At 40.8% G+C, this 16,674-nt stretch overlaps 1 protein-coding gene across 3 annotated transcripts in view; it reads right to left on the bottom strand.

Moving 5' to 3' along the window:
- grin2bb (glutamate receptor, ionotropic, N-methyl D-aspartate 2B, genome duplicate b) overlaps positions 1 to 16,674 on the bottom strand; it is an 88,143-nt gene that overhangs the window by 47,683 nt on the left and 23,786 nt on the right. The gene's annotated exons all lie outside the window — the stretch shown is intronic.

Here is a 16,674-nt window from a genome sequence, read left to right as displayed (position 1 = left end):
TGAATTAAGGCCACGACCTGAGGATTTACCATACATGTAATAGTATATAGCATTGTGCTGTGGCTCAATGTTACTAAAACTGTGCACAGTTTGATAGAAAAACTGGCTTGTGTATCAGCTCGAGCAGGAGAAGTGAACTGAGGACAACGCTCTCCGCTGTGCGCTGCAGTGCTGTGTACATGCTCCTTGGATGATGCACACTCGTAAGCTTTATGTCAGCCTTTAACCGTGTCAGAATGCACACTTGCCCTCTCGCCTCCCTCTGCCCCTCCCTCCCTCTTCCATCCACCTTCCCTACAACCAAACAGCCTGCCTTTTCAATTCTGCTTTCCTCTCTAACGAGCACACAGGGCGAACAGTGCAGGCTGGAGTCAAGTTCAGCGTGCAATGAAAGACATGCGGTTCAAAACCCTGTCATGACGCGCTTTTCTTCCGCGCATCTTGACTCCGGTTTGCCTTTCTCCCCCTCCTCAGCCTTTGCACTTCCCCTGAAGCATTACTCTCACTCGCCCCTTGACTTGTAAGCATTCATCAACACCTGGGGAATGAGGGCGATCTTCTCCGCATTTTCATTTGTATATTCACTCCAATAACTCCATTCTCTTCTGTCTCTATCTGTGTTTCTCTCAATCTGTTGCTCTTTTCCCCTAAACTCTTCATCTCTGTATGCATGTGTCTCTCCCTCTCTTCCTTTTATCGCCCATGCAGTTCAATCAGATAGGCTGGATAAGTGTGACAGCATGGTTACACAGATACCAGAGGCATCAGAGAAAGCAAAAATCAATCACTTCTCTTTTTCCCTTTCATCAGCTATCTCTTTTCCTCTCTGTCTTTGTAGACTTCCCTTCCTCCTTCACTCTTGCGGCTCGTCTGTTCGCAGCATCCTGCTCATCATTATCTTTTGAATGTCATTCAACATTTCCTTCCTATTTCAATATGTTGCTTTTGATTAAAAACCAAGTCCTCTCGCCCTCCAAAAGAGATGCCCTCCCTCTTCATTTTTTTTTTCTTGGAGAGCACAGATGCAAATTCATCTCCCCTCCGTTTCCGCCATTTGTGGTGCACGTCTCCTTTAACAGCGTTAGACTTTTTGACTGACAGCAGCTGGCCTGTCAAAGTCGGGCGAAGTCAGGAAGAAGAGGACTAAGAAGCAAAAAGTGAAGGAGAGACCCACGGAGAGGGGAGGAGTGAGGGATAGAGGAAGACATTTCTAATTCAAAGAGACATGCAGTGTTTCCGTGGCAACTCGGTTTCCATAGAAACGGTCTTGCTAAAGATGCCATTAGTGTGAAAAAATACCTACTTACACTCTACTGCACCGTATGCACACAAATATAGAAACATTACGCGTCAACACGAGTTGTGCATTCCTGCACACGCTCTTTTCTGCTGAAACACCTGAGGTCAATTATAAGGACTCAATTACAGGTCACTTATGTTGGTAGCTTAGTTATGGGTTTTGCCCTTTTGGGGAAAGAAGTGACAAATTGTATTGCAGATGTTATTAGTTGTAGCTTTAGTGTTGAGTTTTGTTGTGACCCCACATCTCAAATTACTTCCCTCAGATTAGGCGGCAGGGGTCAGATTCTTCATATATTGTCTCATTGACCATGACAGTCTGCAGGCTGGGACCACCCCCTCATCTGCACACACACACACACACACACACACACACACACACACACACATACATACATACTATATATAACTAGTACAAACTAACCTCGGCTGACAGAATTGGACTGTATATGAAGTCCTACTTGCTGTATGTACTGAGCTGGGGAGGGTCATGCCTATAATGATCTGCATGTGCGACCCATGCGTGGATGTCCTTCTACTACCGCTGCTGTTTTGTGGTGGATGGCTGATGATTCAACATAATGAGGTCTCATCACAACAACAGAGACAGAGTTGTGTCACTGCTTCATCAGAACAAAATGTCCCTGAACACTACCACACCCTCCCATTAGGCACAGTAACATACTCCATAGGGCTGCAGCTATTACTGCACTTGTTATTTTTCGGTTATTTTTGAATCGTTTTTTTTTTTCTATTAAATTCCATTAAATAGTTCTTCTCCCAGCTCAGGATGACATCCAAAACCAAAACATATTCAGTTTACTATCAGGAAGACAAGAGAAAACAATCAAATCTTTGCAACGGAAAAGCTGGAAGCAGAGACTGTTTGCCATTTCTGATCAAAATAGCAGCTAATAAATTTCCATTTTATTTCACACATGGTGACATTGTGCTCATGCCATCCAAATTCTGCATTTACCCTAACCTCTAACTAGTGATTGACACATGCATCCTGCTGATTTGGGTGTGGTGGAGTGATTAATCAATTCTCCCCCCTTCCATTAGTCAGCTGATGTGCCCTTGAGCAAGGTAGTTAACCCCTCAATTTGCTCCCTGGGCACCTAAAATGGCAGCCCTGTGTGCTTAACTGCATGTTGCATGTGTGTTCAATCAGTGATTGGTGAAATGCAGTGTATGTAAAAATATACTGACAATAAAGGTTTGAAGTTTAAGTTTAAATAAATTATTTATTGATAATTGATTTGGTCTATAGAATTAATTAAAAAAAAATTCCAACAGCCTAAAACCGAGAGATATTCAGTTTACTGTGAAATGTGACAAGGAAACGTCAGCTAATCTTTAAACGGAAAAGCTGAAACAAGAGAAGACAATTATGCTTTATATATATATATATATATATGTCTACTAAATAGCCCTGTAAGTCAACCCACAACAATCTGTGCCACTGGGACGGCCACATCAACACTCACCATTTTTGTGGCCATTTTTCTGTTGCTGTGTTTCATGGATATAACCAGGGAGCTGTAGCTTGCTCTGCGGGAATATGACAAGCCCGTTCATACATGGAACTAAAAATGCTGATCATCGGTTGTACCATTCAGATATGCAGCAGACATGAGCTGCCTGCTTTTGATTTTGCCAACCAATTGCCCAAATCTAATTCCTGTTCTCTTCTTCTAATGTATATGAGCTCTCTGTGCAGAGCTACTGTTCAACTCTCTGCACGCAAGACAAAAACAACGGTGTATCATCTCCTGTTTCATGATTTCACACAATGCAATATTATATTGAGGCCTTCTGTCCACTCAGTCACTGAGGGAGAATGAATTGCATCTATATTATTCCCCAGTTACCAGTTACAGCAGCATTTTCTCTCAGCATGTCAAAAATGCAAATAATGCTGAATGACTTTTTATTTCTCTTAACTTATACACAAGCAGTGGCTTTGAAGGGTGAGAATGTAAGCTTTGAGCTGGTGCTTGCCAGAGAGAGCGTTGGCTTACTTTGATGCAGAACAGAAGGGGGGGGGGGGATTAGAGAAAAAAAACACAAGAGAAAGATGCGGTACAACGATAGAGAAGAGGGGAGTAACACACAGAGGGAGAGACAGATGTACCAAAACAGTAAGAAAATTATACAAAAAAATAAAGTCAAAGAAACACAAAAGAGGGACAGGCAGCCCATATGCAGCGAGAGCCTGAATACATTCACAAAGAAACGATTGCGGACGCCACACGGACTCTAGTGGACTGTTGCATCCGCAGACGCAGAAAGGATCATTTCAGCTTAAAACTTAACATTTTGAATCCTGCACTCCCCAGCAGTGTGTGTGGAATGAACAGGACTGTGTGTGATAACACTCTGCAGGGGTTAACAGCTGCAGTGTCACATCACCTCTTGCCTTCGCCCTGTTATAATCAGCCGCAGCTAGTGCGCACTGATACAACAAGCTGACCTGACTCTTCACAGCTACGGCTCTCGCTCTCAAAAGGTGCTGTGGGATAAGCTATCACTTGGGTGAAAAATAAAATTCTGATTTATTTCTTTCCTCTCACAGAATACCTCTGCAGTAGCTTCTTTCCAGGCTTTCTACGCTCTTGCATTTCAAATCCCTTGAATTAAATATGGAAGATATCCCCCAGGGCTGAGAACCGCTGATATTTAGTATATGAGGTATTAGGTGGTAGGGTCATTTTATAACTCCATCATTGTCATTGTTTAGCTGTCTCAGCGACAGTTTGGAGACTCTGTTCTCTGCACATTGACAGTTTGATGGCTCCAGCAGTCTGCAACTGTAACAATGGTGTCCTGATAAATGATGGAAAGTTGCCTCAAACACACGGCACTCGCTATATGTTGTCCACCTGAGAGGAATTGAGCGAAGCAAGGCTTCACACGTGCACTCACAGCTGACGGACATTGTTGTAAACCGCAGCAGAAGGTCTGAGTGCTGTGTAGTCAGAGTGCTGAGAATCAGGCCAAGCCTTATTAGAGAAGAGAGTGAGTGAGTGAGTGAACGAGTGTCAGTGAAGGTGCCACTCACTGGGTGTCACTCTCACCACAGATAAAGACCACTGAGCAGAATGTGTGAGTCCCTGCTACTGGAAAGACTGGCCAGCTGCCACCAACACGAATGATTCCCTGCTGTTCATTGCTAACACAGACAGGCCAGGGCACACGAACACGCATGGCCAAGGAAAACATAGCACACACACTCACAGACACACATTCAGAATTAAGTTTTGTTTTCATATCAGAAGCTTTTAAACAGCTCTCTAAAATGTTGGCAATTTTGTGATAGAGTAGGCTGCTTATTAACTGTAAGGCTGGTCCAAGTGTCACTCACCAAAACTGAATGCAATGCAGTAATGATTTGAACACTTGTAACTTGTGGTTTATTGCTGCTTCCCACCTAAGAGATGTCTGCATGTTTTTTAAGAATAAATGTCTTCCTGATCCTGATCTACTTGGTAATCCTTTTTATTAGCTCATCTGGAAATGGACCACAATTACAAGGTACCACAACATCCAACATCCAACAAGTGTTTTTTATTTATTTTTGTTTCCATCAGCCTAAATCAACCTAAAGATTTTCAAAGATTTTCATTTTTTCTTTTTATTTATTTTTCAACTTTTCCACTTCAGTCAAGTGCACGAAAGGCAACTTCAATATTTTGCCTTTTTGAATTTCTTACTTATCTGCTGGGTTTTCTTATTAGAGATATCAGCTCAAAAATCTTGAATTCAAAATGTGCGTACAAACACATGGATGAGACAGTATCTACACACACACACATACACAATATGTGCATACGTTGCCGTGGAGCACTGGCGTTGTGTGGATTTAAGAACAAAAGTCCACTTCTGAACCAAAATGTGTCTTTGCCCTCTTGCTTCCTCCGTTCCTCCTCTCTCTTTCCTTATCTCAACAAATGGAGGCTCACTGATGAATGTAAATGACTGCCCTCCCCAGCTCAATGCAATTAGAACAAACTCAACCTTCCTGCCAGTTTGGGATTAAATACCCAAAAGTCAGCCTGCTCTCTCTCTCTCTCTACTTAAGAGCCCTTGCTCAGCCTGATGCAAAACCATGAAAACCAGCACATTATGTGACAATTTTTTTTTATCTTTGTATCTTTTATCTCGCACTGACTGTTTCTTCTCTCTGTATTCCCCGAACATAAAAAACACTACATGATGAAGCTCAAAGTCATGAGCAACGGCACCCGAGCTCCCTCTGACATGTGCAGCTTCAGAAGAAAAACAAATTCAACATAGTGAGAGTTTGCTTAAGTTTAAACTCCTGATGACACTGCATGTGACAACTGTCGGAGGGCCATCTCGAACTTTTTCAGGTGACTGGACTGTCTTGAGGAAGCTGCAACAAATAAAATATGTACGTTGTGTTTTGGCCTTCAGTATACTGCTGCTTGATAGCAATACAAGAGTTTTGATAGCGAGCACCTTGGCTTCACTGGGTAGATACTCTGTGATGTTATGACTGAGACATCTGTCAGCACTAATATGTTCAGCCCCACTGGCAACCACTTGATGGTCTGATTTTAAACCAACACAGACAGCTGCTGTGATTGGCACATAAACAGAATCGCACAAAACACCATCACTCAGTCTGATCAATGCTTGGGTTTTGTTGTTTTTTTAAAGGTCGTGGGAACAAATTCCTTGTCAGTCAGCGATCACAACAAATCCTTTAAACTGAAGAACAAAATATATCGTTTGTCACTGCCTTCTAAAACAACACGTGAACTTATAAAATGAAATTACCCAAATATCACTACTTGGGTTGTAAAATTCAAAACTTTTTAAGGCCTTTTCAAGACCACTATTAACTCAGTGTAAGACCTGTAAAACACATTTCAAGTTAATAGTGTCCAAAATAAATAAACGAATAAATCCTCACATTGTTCAGAGGTTGCAGGACTTGACGCAGTCAGTGCTGAGTGGGTTTCACTGGGGCTTGACTTTGGTGAGTACTGAATAATGGGTTACGGCAGACGTTGGCTGGTGGGTTTTTAGAGCAGCTTTATCTATTTTATTTCTTACTTCCCATATGACTCCAGTCTCTTTATACTCTAATCTGAGCATATTTTCAAAGTGCAGCAGGCTTCATACTCGTTAATTTCAACAGACTTAAACCAAGCAGTAAATATGCTGTTTTCGGAGTCAGATCTTGTTGCACTTGTCCATATTAGATAAGAGTGACGTTGACAGAAACAGTTTCATTAGAGACATTAGACCACAGACTACACTGTAGCACACGATTCACTCAAACAGATTACTGGTTGTTGGTTACATGTTGGTTTCACTTTGTAGTTTTGCAGCATTATCAAAAATTTCCCCAAAACACACTTAAAGGTCCAGCGTGTAGGATTTAGAGGCACATAGCAGAGAGCTTGCAAATTATAACCAACAAAATATCCTGATCCCAACAGCTGATGCTAAAAATCCAAAAACACCAAAGCAAAAAGCCCTCTCTAGAGCCAGTGCTTGGTTTGTCTGTTCTGGGCTACTGTAGAAACATGATGGTGCAACATGGGCTGTGTAGAAGTGGACTGTGGATCTTTAGTTTAAGGAGACTCCACACTAATGAAAAGATAACTATGAATATTATACTCCATTTCTGCAACAAGATCCTTCACATTCTATAAACTGGACATTTTAAACCAAGACTGCACTTAATGCAACTTTATTCAAATTGATAGAATACTTTTTTAAGGACAAACAGAACCCTTGTATTATTAATGATGTGCAATTTCCCCTAATTCAAAGAGCTTTAATGACCCGGCCATCCACCATGTGTTCATGTATGTTTATGTCTAAATATGTCCAAATTCAATTTGTCTCAAACACATCAACTGGTGAGGAATCTGAAATAAAGTAGCTTGCTACTACCACTCTGTGTCACTCTGTTAATCTCATTTCATTTGCACAATATGGTATCTTTACCTTACATAATAAGATTAGTTGGGTAATTAGCTCTCATATGCTGCATTGCTAAAAGACCCAATAGTTAGTGCTGGCAGGAAGAAGGCAAGTGAGGCTCCCAAAGCCTTCTGACAACCTGTTGTAACTGAGTGCAATGCAGCGAAGTCTCCTGTGATCTCCAAAATTACTCATCCTGTCCACGCTCAGCCCAGCCGCTGATAAAACGAACTCATTATATGGAGAGAAAGACGAGGGAGAGAAAGGGAAAACAGAGGAAAAGAGAGAGGAGAGGATTTGCAACCCATTTGAAGGGCACAATTAAAACGTAGAAATTTATCAGAATAAAAGGAGAGTGTGGAAAAAGCTAATTGCATGAGTAGTGAGTGAATTCATGAGAGAGCAAGGGTGGGACCACATACCTAAACAGTTTAGGGTTTCAGAGAACAACGCAATAAAGAAGCAAACATGAGGAGGAGGACAGAGACGGAGAAAGGATGGGATAAAAGGTCGTGATGAGGAGGGAGAAGGTTATTCACACCTTGTTTGACCTCAGTGCCGATTCCTGATTCAGTTCATTTGTGTGTGTGTGTGTGTGTGTGTGTAGCGAAAGAGAGAAAGGAAGGAAGGAAAAAAGAAAGAGAGAGAAAGAGATGATGAGCAAATCTTTCTCATCCTTGGAGCACTCTGAAAACAATCTTACTGGTCTGCTCTCTGGATACAACACTGACATGAAATATTTAGCTCCTACACACTGAGCCTACTGTGCACTGCTGACTCCTGCTGCAGCCGTATACACACTTTAAGACAGAAGAACCGTATGGGCGGTGAGAAGCAACGACAAAATAACTTCTGTGTTATGCTGTCTGAATGAAAAGAAATTAAGATAAAAGACTTTGTTAACGCTAGGGAAAGATGATGGTTTGGGGGGTGGCGTTTGATTGGATCAGGACAGTCAAGTTCTTCCACACCAAACTCATCCAGGAAGTGTCTTTATGGACTTTGCTTTGTGCACAGGGGCACAGTCATGCTGGGATGGAAAAGATCCTTCCCCCAAGTGTTGCCAAGTTGGAAGCATAGCTTTGTCCAAAATGTCTTGGTATGCTGAAGCATTAAGATTTCCCTTCCCTGGAAGTAAGGGACCGAGTCCAGGCCCTGAGAAAACAGCCCTGTACCAATAAAAATATGTCTGCCAATACTTTTGTGCATGTGTTGTATCTTAGCAACTGCTGGATGGATTGGCATGACATTTTGCACAGACATTCATGCCCTCCAGAGAACAAGCCCCACTGCTGGTTTTTGAACCTCTTGCTTTTCTTCCAGCACCAGATGTAGGTCAAATTTTATGACATATCAGGTATTATAACCATATCAATATGCCTCAGTTCAATATTTTATTTTTATTATCTTAAAAAACACGTACGTACTTTATTAGAAATAATTATGATCTGGATGATTTTTATGATCTTATGATTTCATTGTTGCAATAATATGTAGCTAAGATAATCAGTGGCAAATGTATGTTTGCAAGGAAGGTGATGAATTTCAGACAGTCACAAGAGAAATGAAATGTTAGTTAGTTTATATGGCTACACCATATAATAGTAGTAACATATCGTGCTTGTGTGGACAAAAGTCACAGCTTGCTCTCCAGAGTAATCCGTGCTTTGACCAGGCACATCCACGCTTCATTGCGATGCCTTGACGCATATTAACCAACATATTTCCGTAATCGATGATGCCAGTTACATCCTCAAGTTGTCCCAGCCCGAGTGAATCAACAGCATGTTAGCATCATGTTGAGCATGTTAGTATGCTGATGCTAGCTTTTGTCTCGAATCATCTAAACAGGTTTTGTACTGCGGGTCGGGGGCATTGTGGTTTAAACAAATGAAATGTGTTGTCACAAAGTGTACATTTTACAACTTAGAGGAGTTAATTAAACTCCAGCCTCATTTGATCAAAAACTTCAGTTTGCAGGTATCTCTCTAAAACATCTCTATTGCAAATTAGTGAGATATAATTCCCCGGAGACATGGTTGGAAACTGAGCTTCTACAGTGACCTGTTTGATCTAAATCACTCAACACATCCCAACAAAACTATGCCAGATGTTGTCACAGCTTTCACAAACTCTGTCTTCCATTCATTGACTGACTTGACAGATTCATGACATCACAGATTAGCGTGAGCTGTTTTGATCTGAGCTTTGACAGACAGACGTCCATGTCCTCCCACAGCACTTACTACACAAAATGGAAGGAATTTTATTTTATTTTTTCCCTGCCCGGGCTCCATCTGCTTGACCTTTAAAGGGTTAAATGTAGTGCAAACCAGGAAAATAGGAACATCAATCAAATGCAGACTGTCATGGTATCTCTCAAAGACAGAGTAGGTGGGAGAGAAGGAAAGTGTGCTTAAAGCTCTAATAGGACAGGATTAGTTTAACACGGAGAGGATTGGCAAAGTAATCATTCTGAAGCATGTCTGTTGTTTCAGTCCCGTCCAAATCTGGTCAGCATCATTTTATTCACTGTTGCCTTCAAACTAATCCTAAAATAATCAAAAAATTTGGTCTTGTCACAAATGAAATCTGTGAGACTGATAACAGCTACTGTGTTATTTAGATAAGGGAAGGACCACCAGTTCAAATTGTCCTGTTCAGACTTTGCTTTTCTCTAGTTAACAAGCTTGATTCTTGCCATATAAATTTATCAGTGTCACTTGTGGAAGTTGCGTTTGACATATGGAGCATTTTTGTTGCAGTGAAAACACACCAACAGAGCAGACTCTCCAGGTTTGTGTTATTTCTGAGACTGACCACAGAGATCTCCAGTGCAACCTGGCTTTTCACATTTCACACGTCCTGCATTTATGATCATGTTACACACATTTTCTTGAAAGCTGTCCGGACAGGACTTAAGAATGAGAGCAGAAGACGCAAGAACAATGTAAGATAATATCAGATAACAACTGCATGAGGTGTAATATGCGCATGTGCAGTTTATTATTGTAGTTTGTTCCTTAATTCTCTTCTCTTTTGGGATTGGTCCTAATTGCAAAAGGGGGGCATTACCGAGGCAGTCCATTATCCCCTCATGTACAACCAGCAAGAATAATGGGATACGAGATGCAGGCAGCATGAAAGGAGGGGACTCATAAAAGCACAAATTGGGAATGAGAACAATAGGATGAGAAAACATGAGTGCACCCTTGGCTCAAGCAGTCATGTCAGCTGCAACAGATTAGCAAGACCTACGTACCACTGTATCATTGTACAGCTACCAGCTGCTCTAGCTAATGTCACATAATGTAGGTCCAAACGGCCAAACAGCCCCACAAAATAACTTACTTCCATGATCTGTCTTACAAGAGGGCCTCACACACTCCTGCACAGAGAATGCCTATTTTAAGATAGAGAGGGTGTATAATTGTAGTAATCAATCAAGGAGCGGTGAATCAGTTTTCACTGACAGGCAGTGCTGTGTCTGTATCGGAAAAAAAGGTCTTTTCTAAAGTAGTACAATGGCAGTTTGTTCTTCTTATACCCAGTATTGTGCCTTGTGTTTCGACTGGAGAAATCACACCACAAGAGAGCCACGACACAGCGGTCCATTCATCCATCAGTTACCGCTGACCACCTGACAGTTTTTCACCCCCAGAAGAGAGTTACATTAAACAAGCAAGCATTTCAAGCCCCTCTGCACTGATAAAGACTAGTTGGCAGTGTTGAAGTGAAGAACAGAATCCTGAAGAAATACAAAAATCTACTTTAAGGAGACCGGACTGATCATGAGAAATGGTATCAGGATGGCATGCGCCTCGAGGTACCTTGTTTGCAGTGAAAACAACTGCTGTAATCTCCCAAAACACTGGCAAAGAGGCTTTTATCGTCTAACGCCAGCATGCTTTACGTGTCCACACACATGCACAGACACACATGTGCACAAAAGCACAAACACGCACAGCTTAAGTCCCAACAATAGATCTGGAAGACCTCATTAGTCTCTACCAGCCAGAGTTGAGTGTGGGCCAGGGCCAAGTCCATCGTCCCATTATGCCAATACCAACACATGGCACAGAGTGAATTAATGGCTAAATGGAAGCGTGCAAATTGTTTGTTGCATAATGGGCCTACCTGCATCTGCCACTGATTCATTATAACAGGGCACTGGAAAGGAAGATAAAGCCAGGAGTGCTGCGAGGTATTGGGCCAGTTTACTTGGCTGCACCACCTCTACTGAGACTGTGAATTATGAGGCAAAATACAGTTTAAAGATCAAATGCCATAAAATGGACTCACATGTTCAATGTTGCTCCAAATGGAAGTCAACTTGCTAAGTCACAAGATAGGGAGAAATCAAGCTGTTTGCCCCCCACAGAAGGCTGAAGTGAAACACTTGAGGGGGATTCGGAGCACAATAGATTAGACATAATTGTGGACTGATAAGGAATGGACTTGGCAACCTGAAGGGAATTAAGTTATTGATGCAGGAAAATCACTCACTCGCTCTCTCACAGACGCATGCACACACATAGTGGAGTTCATATAGCTCCCTGTCATGACTCTGTAGGCTTCATGTTGCACCTCACCCACACAGCTCTTTCAGTCCCCAGCTGAGATTCCTGTCACTCTTATCTAAGCTCTTCTGATTCCTTTAATTAGAATAGAACGCGTTCCAATTGTCCACCCAAAAGGAAGACTGTCTTTAAAGTCCACACAAAAAGATTCCTATCAAAACATAGCATCTTGTGAGGGGTCCACAAATATTAGCACACTGTAACTTTTTAAAGACTTTAGCAGTTTAGTGTGGTACACTGTGGTAAGATCAAAACCACATACAGTATGTTAGGAATTAAGATTACACACTGAAATAACATTTAATATGACATAGCTGGAAAACTAGTCCCTATCAACTATTCTGCTAATTATTTTCTCGATTAATTGTTCAATCAAAACAATTTCTAAAAAATAAAGTTACAAAAATGATAATAATAATAATAATAATCTAAATGCAAAGTTTCCCAGAGCCCAAATTCACACCTTCAAATGCTTATACACAAAATCAGGAAAAACAAGCAAAACCTCACACTAGAGAAGCTGGAAACCAGCTGTTGTTACCTTTTAATCAAGACTAAAATGATTAATCAATTCTCAGTTGTTGCTGATGCATTTTCTGTTGATCAACAAAGCAATTAATTGATCAGTTGTTTCAGCTTTAATGTTTATACTACTACTGAAGAGCTGAATATTTAACATCTCTTAATATCTCATGGATATCTATATTTTTGCTGGAAATGTGTATACGTCAGGGTGTGTGAGTTTATCTTTGCTTTGGTGTCACAATCCAGTTTCTACCTGCTCAGTATGCACATGTAGTTGTTTATATGAGGTGCTCTGATGAGACGTGTCACAGACAGGACAATGGCATGATGTGTTAAATGAAACAATGAGACTGTTTGTTATGACAAAACATTTTCTCCTCCTTTTTTATTATATTTCTACTTATTTCTACCTGCTGTCTTCATTGCAGAGACAAATTACTGTTTATTGATTAATTATAACAACGTTTTCATAATTTGATATGAGTCATTCTCTCCATTAGAATCAGAATCAGAATCGTCTTTATTGCCATGTAAGTGAAGAGGTTTCACATTACTAGGAATTTGCAGACATAGAACGTAAGAAGGAGTAACATATAATAACAGAATAAAATAAAATAGAATAAGGTAAAACATAATAAAATAAGATAAAGTAAAATAAATGTGGTTCTGGATGTAGTACAAAAGTGAGGTAGTACAGAGTGGAAGTAGTGCCAGTAGGTGAGGTAAACAGTGCAAATGGTCAGCAGGTGGATCATGACTAGATGTTAGATGTCGAAAAATTGTGAAAAGTGCCTGATGAAGTCTAAAAACCTCTCGCTTTGGCCAACCAAGAGTCTAAAATCCTAATACATTAAATTTCCTAGAAGACTAAGATTAATAAGAAACACTTGGATTTGAAAAGCTACTGGAGCTACTGAATTTCGGGATTTTTTTTTTTAACCTAAAAAAATAAAAAATTAATTGATGATCAAAATGACTGCAGATCAATTTTCGTAAATCTGGGAGAATTTCTTTTCAGTTCCAGTATCATATGCCGTACATCTTTTTTTATGGTAATGAATAAGGGTATTAATGTAAGTATTCAGGGTTTTGTTATGATGTATTTTTGGTTTGAAAGACTGAGTTAGTTAAAACATATAGAATCAGCTTCAGGAGCACTAAAAATCACTACTTCACAACAACGAAAAGCAATTCAGCTCCCACTCGTTCCCTCTCAGTCTCATAAACACATTTTTGATCCTCTTTTCCTGTTTCCACCTCTGGTTTCACACTTTAATCTATTCATTTACCTATTCAAACCTAACTCCCCTCCATGACCACAGCATTATCTCTTTTCTCGTTTGTCACACTCAGATATAATAATTTCTTTTACTCTCGCTGCATCAGTAACTGCTTTTATACAGTATGTCGGAGAAATATATAAGCAAGTGGTTGCCATGCCAACTGTGTCCACCGCATTCAACCCCTCATTCTGTGTGTGTGTGTGTGTGTGAGACAAAGAACATGCGTAAGAAGGAGAAGAAATGTCCAAGGAGAACAAGCCAAGTGAATGATAATCACAGAGAACGAGGGGGGGAAATACTGAAGTTTCCTCAAAAACCGTGCTCAACATCCACTGATATCTAGCACAGGTGGCCTCCCCCTCCTTCCATCGTTTCTCTTATGAGCTGTATTCCCCCAACAGTGTTTCTGCATGTCTGCTACACTCTTATCTTGCCTTTCCCTCTTGTCGCTCTCAGTTTGTGCCCTCTGTCTCTCTGTCAGCTGTAAAATGTGGTAATTATATACTGAGCAAAATCCTCTTCCTCCTTCACACCCACACAAGTTGTGTTATTTCATATTCTCAACCCTCTCTTTCTCTCTTTCACTACTTTAAGCTAGGTCTACACTCCAAAATGACGTCATTACGTCTCTTGTGTCAAGCATGCAAGTTGTTGCCGTGGTTTGTCATCAACTCGGTGCACACTGCAAACGTGTGCACACTGTACTTATAAATAAATGCTTATTCTGGCACATCCCTGGCGTCACTTTTGTCTTTTTTTGATAGCCATAAACAGACGAGGACCAGCCTCAGCAGAGCTGTGTGACAGGGCACGTAGCGATGTTCTCCTCGTTAACTTCTTGCTCCCTCACAGAATGTTTTGTTAGTTCACCCCCTGCAGCAAACAGCGCACTGAACAGAAACGCCACTGTGTGCGCTCGTAGCTTCACAAGCCATCTGCAGAGCCGCCAGTTTTCTTCTCTTTTCTCTGTTGCTTTATCTCTGCAGTGTCATCAATCCATTGTTCTTGTTTTCATCTGCTTTCCTATGATCTCTACCTCCATCAATTTCTTTGCCCACTACTGAATATTTATATATGGATAGAAGAGAAGAAGAAAAGACCCTGGAGGCTTTAAGAGTATTTCACAACCTGAAAACCACTGGACAGAGAGCCTCGATTTATGGACAGTGACACAGTGTTCTTTACATTTTCGCATAGATTTTTTTTTGTCCAAGTCTGAGAAGCAACAAGTAAAGTAAAAGTGTTATTTCCAGATTATAATAGTCTGCCTTAAAACACACAAATCCACCGCTATCCACCATAATTGTTATAATTTATCAAACATTACCCGGTTTTCTGATTAGGTTATTTAACAAACTGATAACGTCAATGAATATGTTTGTTGAAATATGTGTTTTCACATTACACATGAATGGCATTAATGTGAAAGCTTTTACTATGGTAATTCCAAGAAATAAAAAAAACTATGCATTATGCAGATTTATGCAGCAAGGTCCTCCAGAATCTAATCTTTTCCTGTGCAGGACTAAACTGCAGGGTAAGAGAGAAGTTTTATTAGTTTGTGCTTGACATATTAGGTCCAGATGTTGGACTTTGCCCACTGCACAGAGTTGACGAGTTGCCAGTCCTGCCTGATATCAGTCAGTTTCTTTAGGGGAATGTCAGTAAATTTACAGCACATGTCTCATGACAACACACCTCCTGTAACATGTAGTGCCTGTAACACTACATGTTACAGGCAAAATTAAAGACAAAAAGTTTAGAGGTTGAAGTGCCAGAAGCGAAGGCAACCCGATATCTTTAAGAGGTTTCACCTCTCGTCCGAAAGGCTTCTTCAGTTATGAAATTTAAGGGGAAAATCCAGCTATTTAACCTCTGGTGGGATTGTCCCCTTGGGGGTGGTCTTAAGGGTCGTTGACACTTCATGCCATCATGTGAGTCGTTACTCAAAGCTGCACTCTAGGTAGCTGAAAGTGGGTGTCGTAAGCCACCACCTCTGTTCAATGATGGATGCTGTATCTGGACATACATGGCCTCTTTCACACCTCTCTCAATCCATCGATCGTCATTGTCCAAAACTGAACATTAGAGTCCTCAAAGGTGTGTCCCTTATCCTTGCGATGAAGGTATAGCACTTCTAGCACTTCAACTACCATGACCCAGATGACTGGGAACCTACATAGCAATAAGTTTTGAGTTAAGATTTAACTTGCCAATGACAAGATTGTAAGAAAGAAAGAACATGCACACTCAGTTACACGAAATGTCTTGAACCTACTCAACTTTCATCATTTAAACTAAACTAAATGCAGCTTGACAGCTAGACATATAGTAGAGTATGTTCAGTTTTCAGTACAGTTACCAATGCCAATGCACAAACCATAAAAGGCAGGCTACAACAAAACAACAAATACCCAACAAGAACCCAACCTCAGTGTTGTATGGGTTATTCTTCCATGAGGGACTTCAGTGCTGCTAAGCGTATTAACACATTATTTAAGGATACATTTCAAAGCTATTGTTCCATTTCTGGATCAAAGATTCTCCTCACGCAGTCTGGTTTGTGCCAACTCTCTTGTGTCCTGATCCCAGAGAGATGTTTTTTGACTTGTTATGTACTCCTTTGTTTCACGCTGCGAGTCCTTTTAGAGTTGAGTCGACTTGCTGTCAGGAGCTTGAACATGACGTCAGGCTCACAGAGGACGTCAATTAACAGCAAAATCAATCAGCAGAGAGGCTGGCTTAGAATGAAAAGCGGCACTGAGCGGTGCAGCGCTGATGCATGCAAGAAGTGTGAGAGAAAATTCTCATTTTTTCCTGCATGTCCTTAAATGAATCCAAAACAACTCATGCTAAATATTCTAAAACCATTATGATAACATTACAGATATGTAGTAGATTCAAATAGCTGAATTATTATTTCTGTCTGTAAATGTTGATTAAAACTGTTGCATTTAACATGATTTTGCAGGTTCTTGAAGGTGGCTGTTAAATTTAATCCAAAGACCGGCCTAGGAGTTATA

This window comes from Scatophagus argus, chromosome 2, assembly GCF_020382885.2.
Source record: "Scatophagus argus isolate fScaArg1 chromosome 2, fScaArg1.pri, whole genome shotgun sequence".
In the NCBI taxonomy this organism is placed as follows: Eukaryota; Metazoa; Chordata; class Actinopteri; family Scatophagidae; genus Scatophagus; species Scatophagus argus.
Note: the sequence above shows the minus strand (reverse complement) of the source record. Positions and strands in the feature narration are given on the sequence as shown.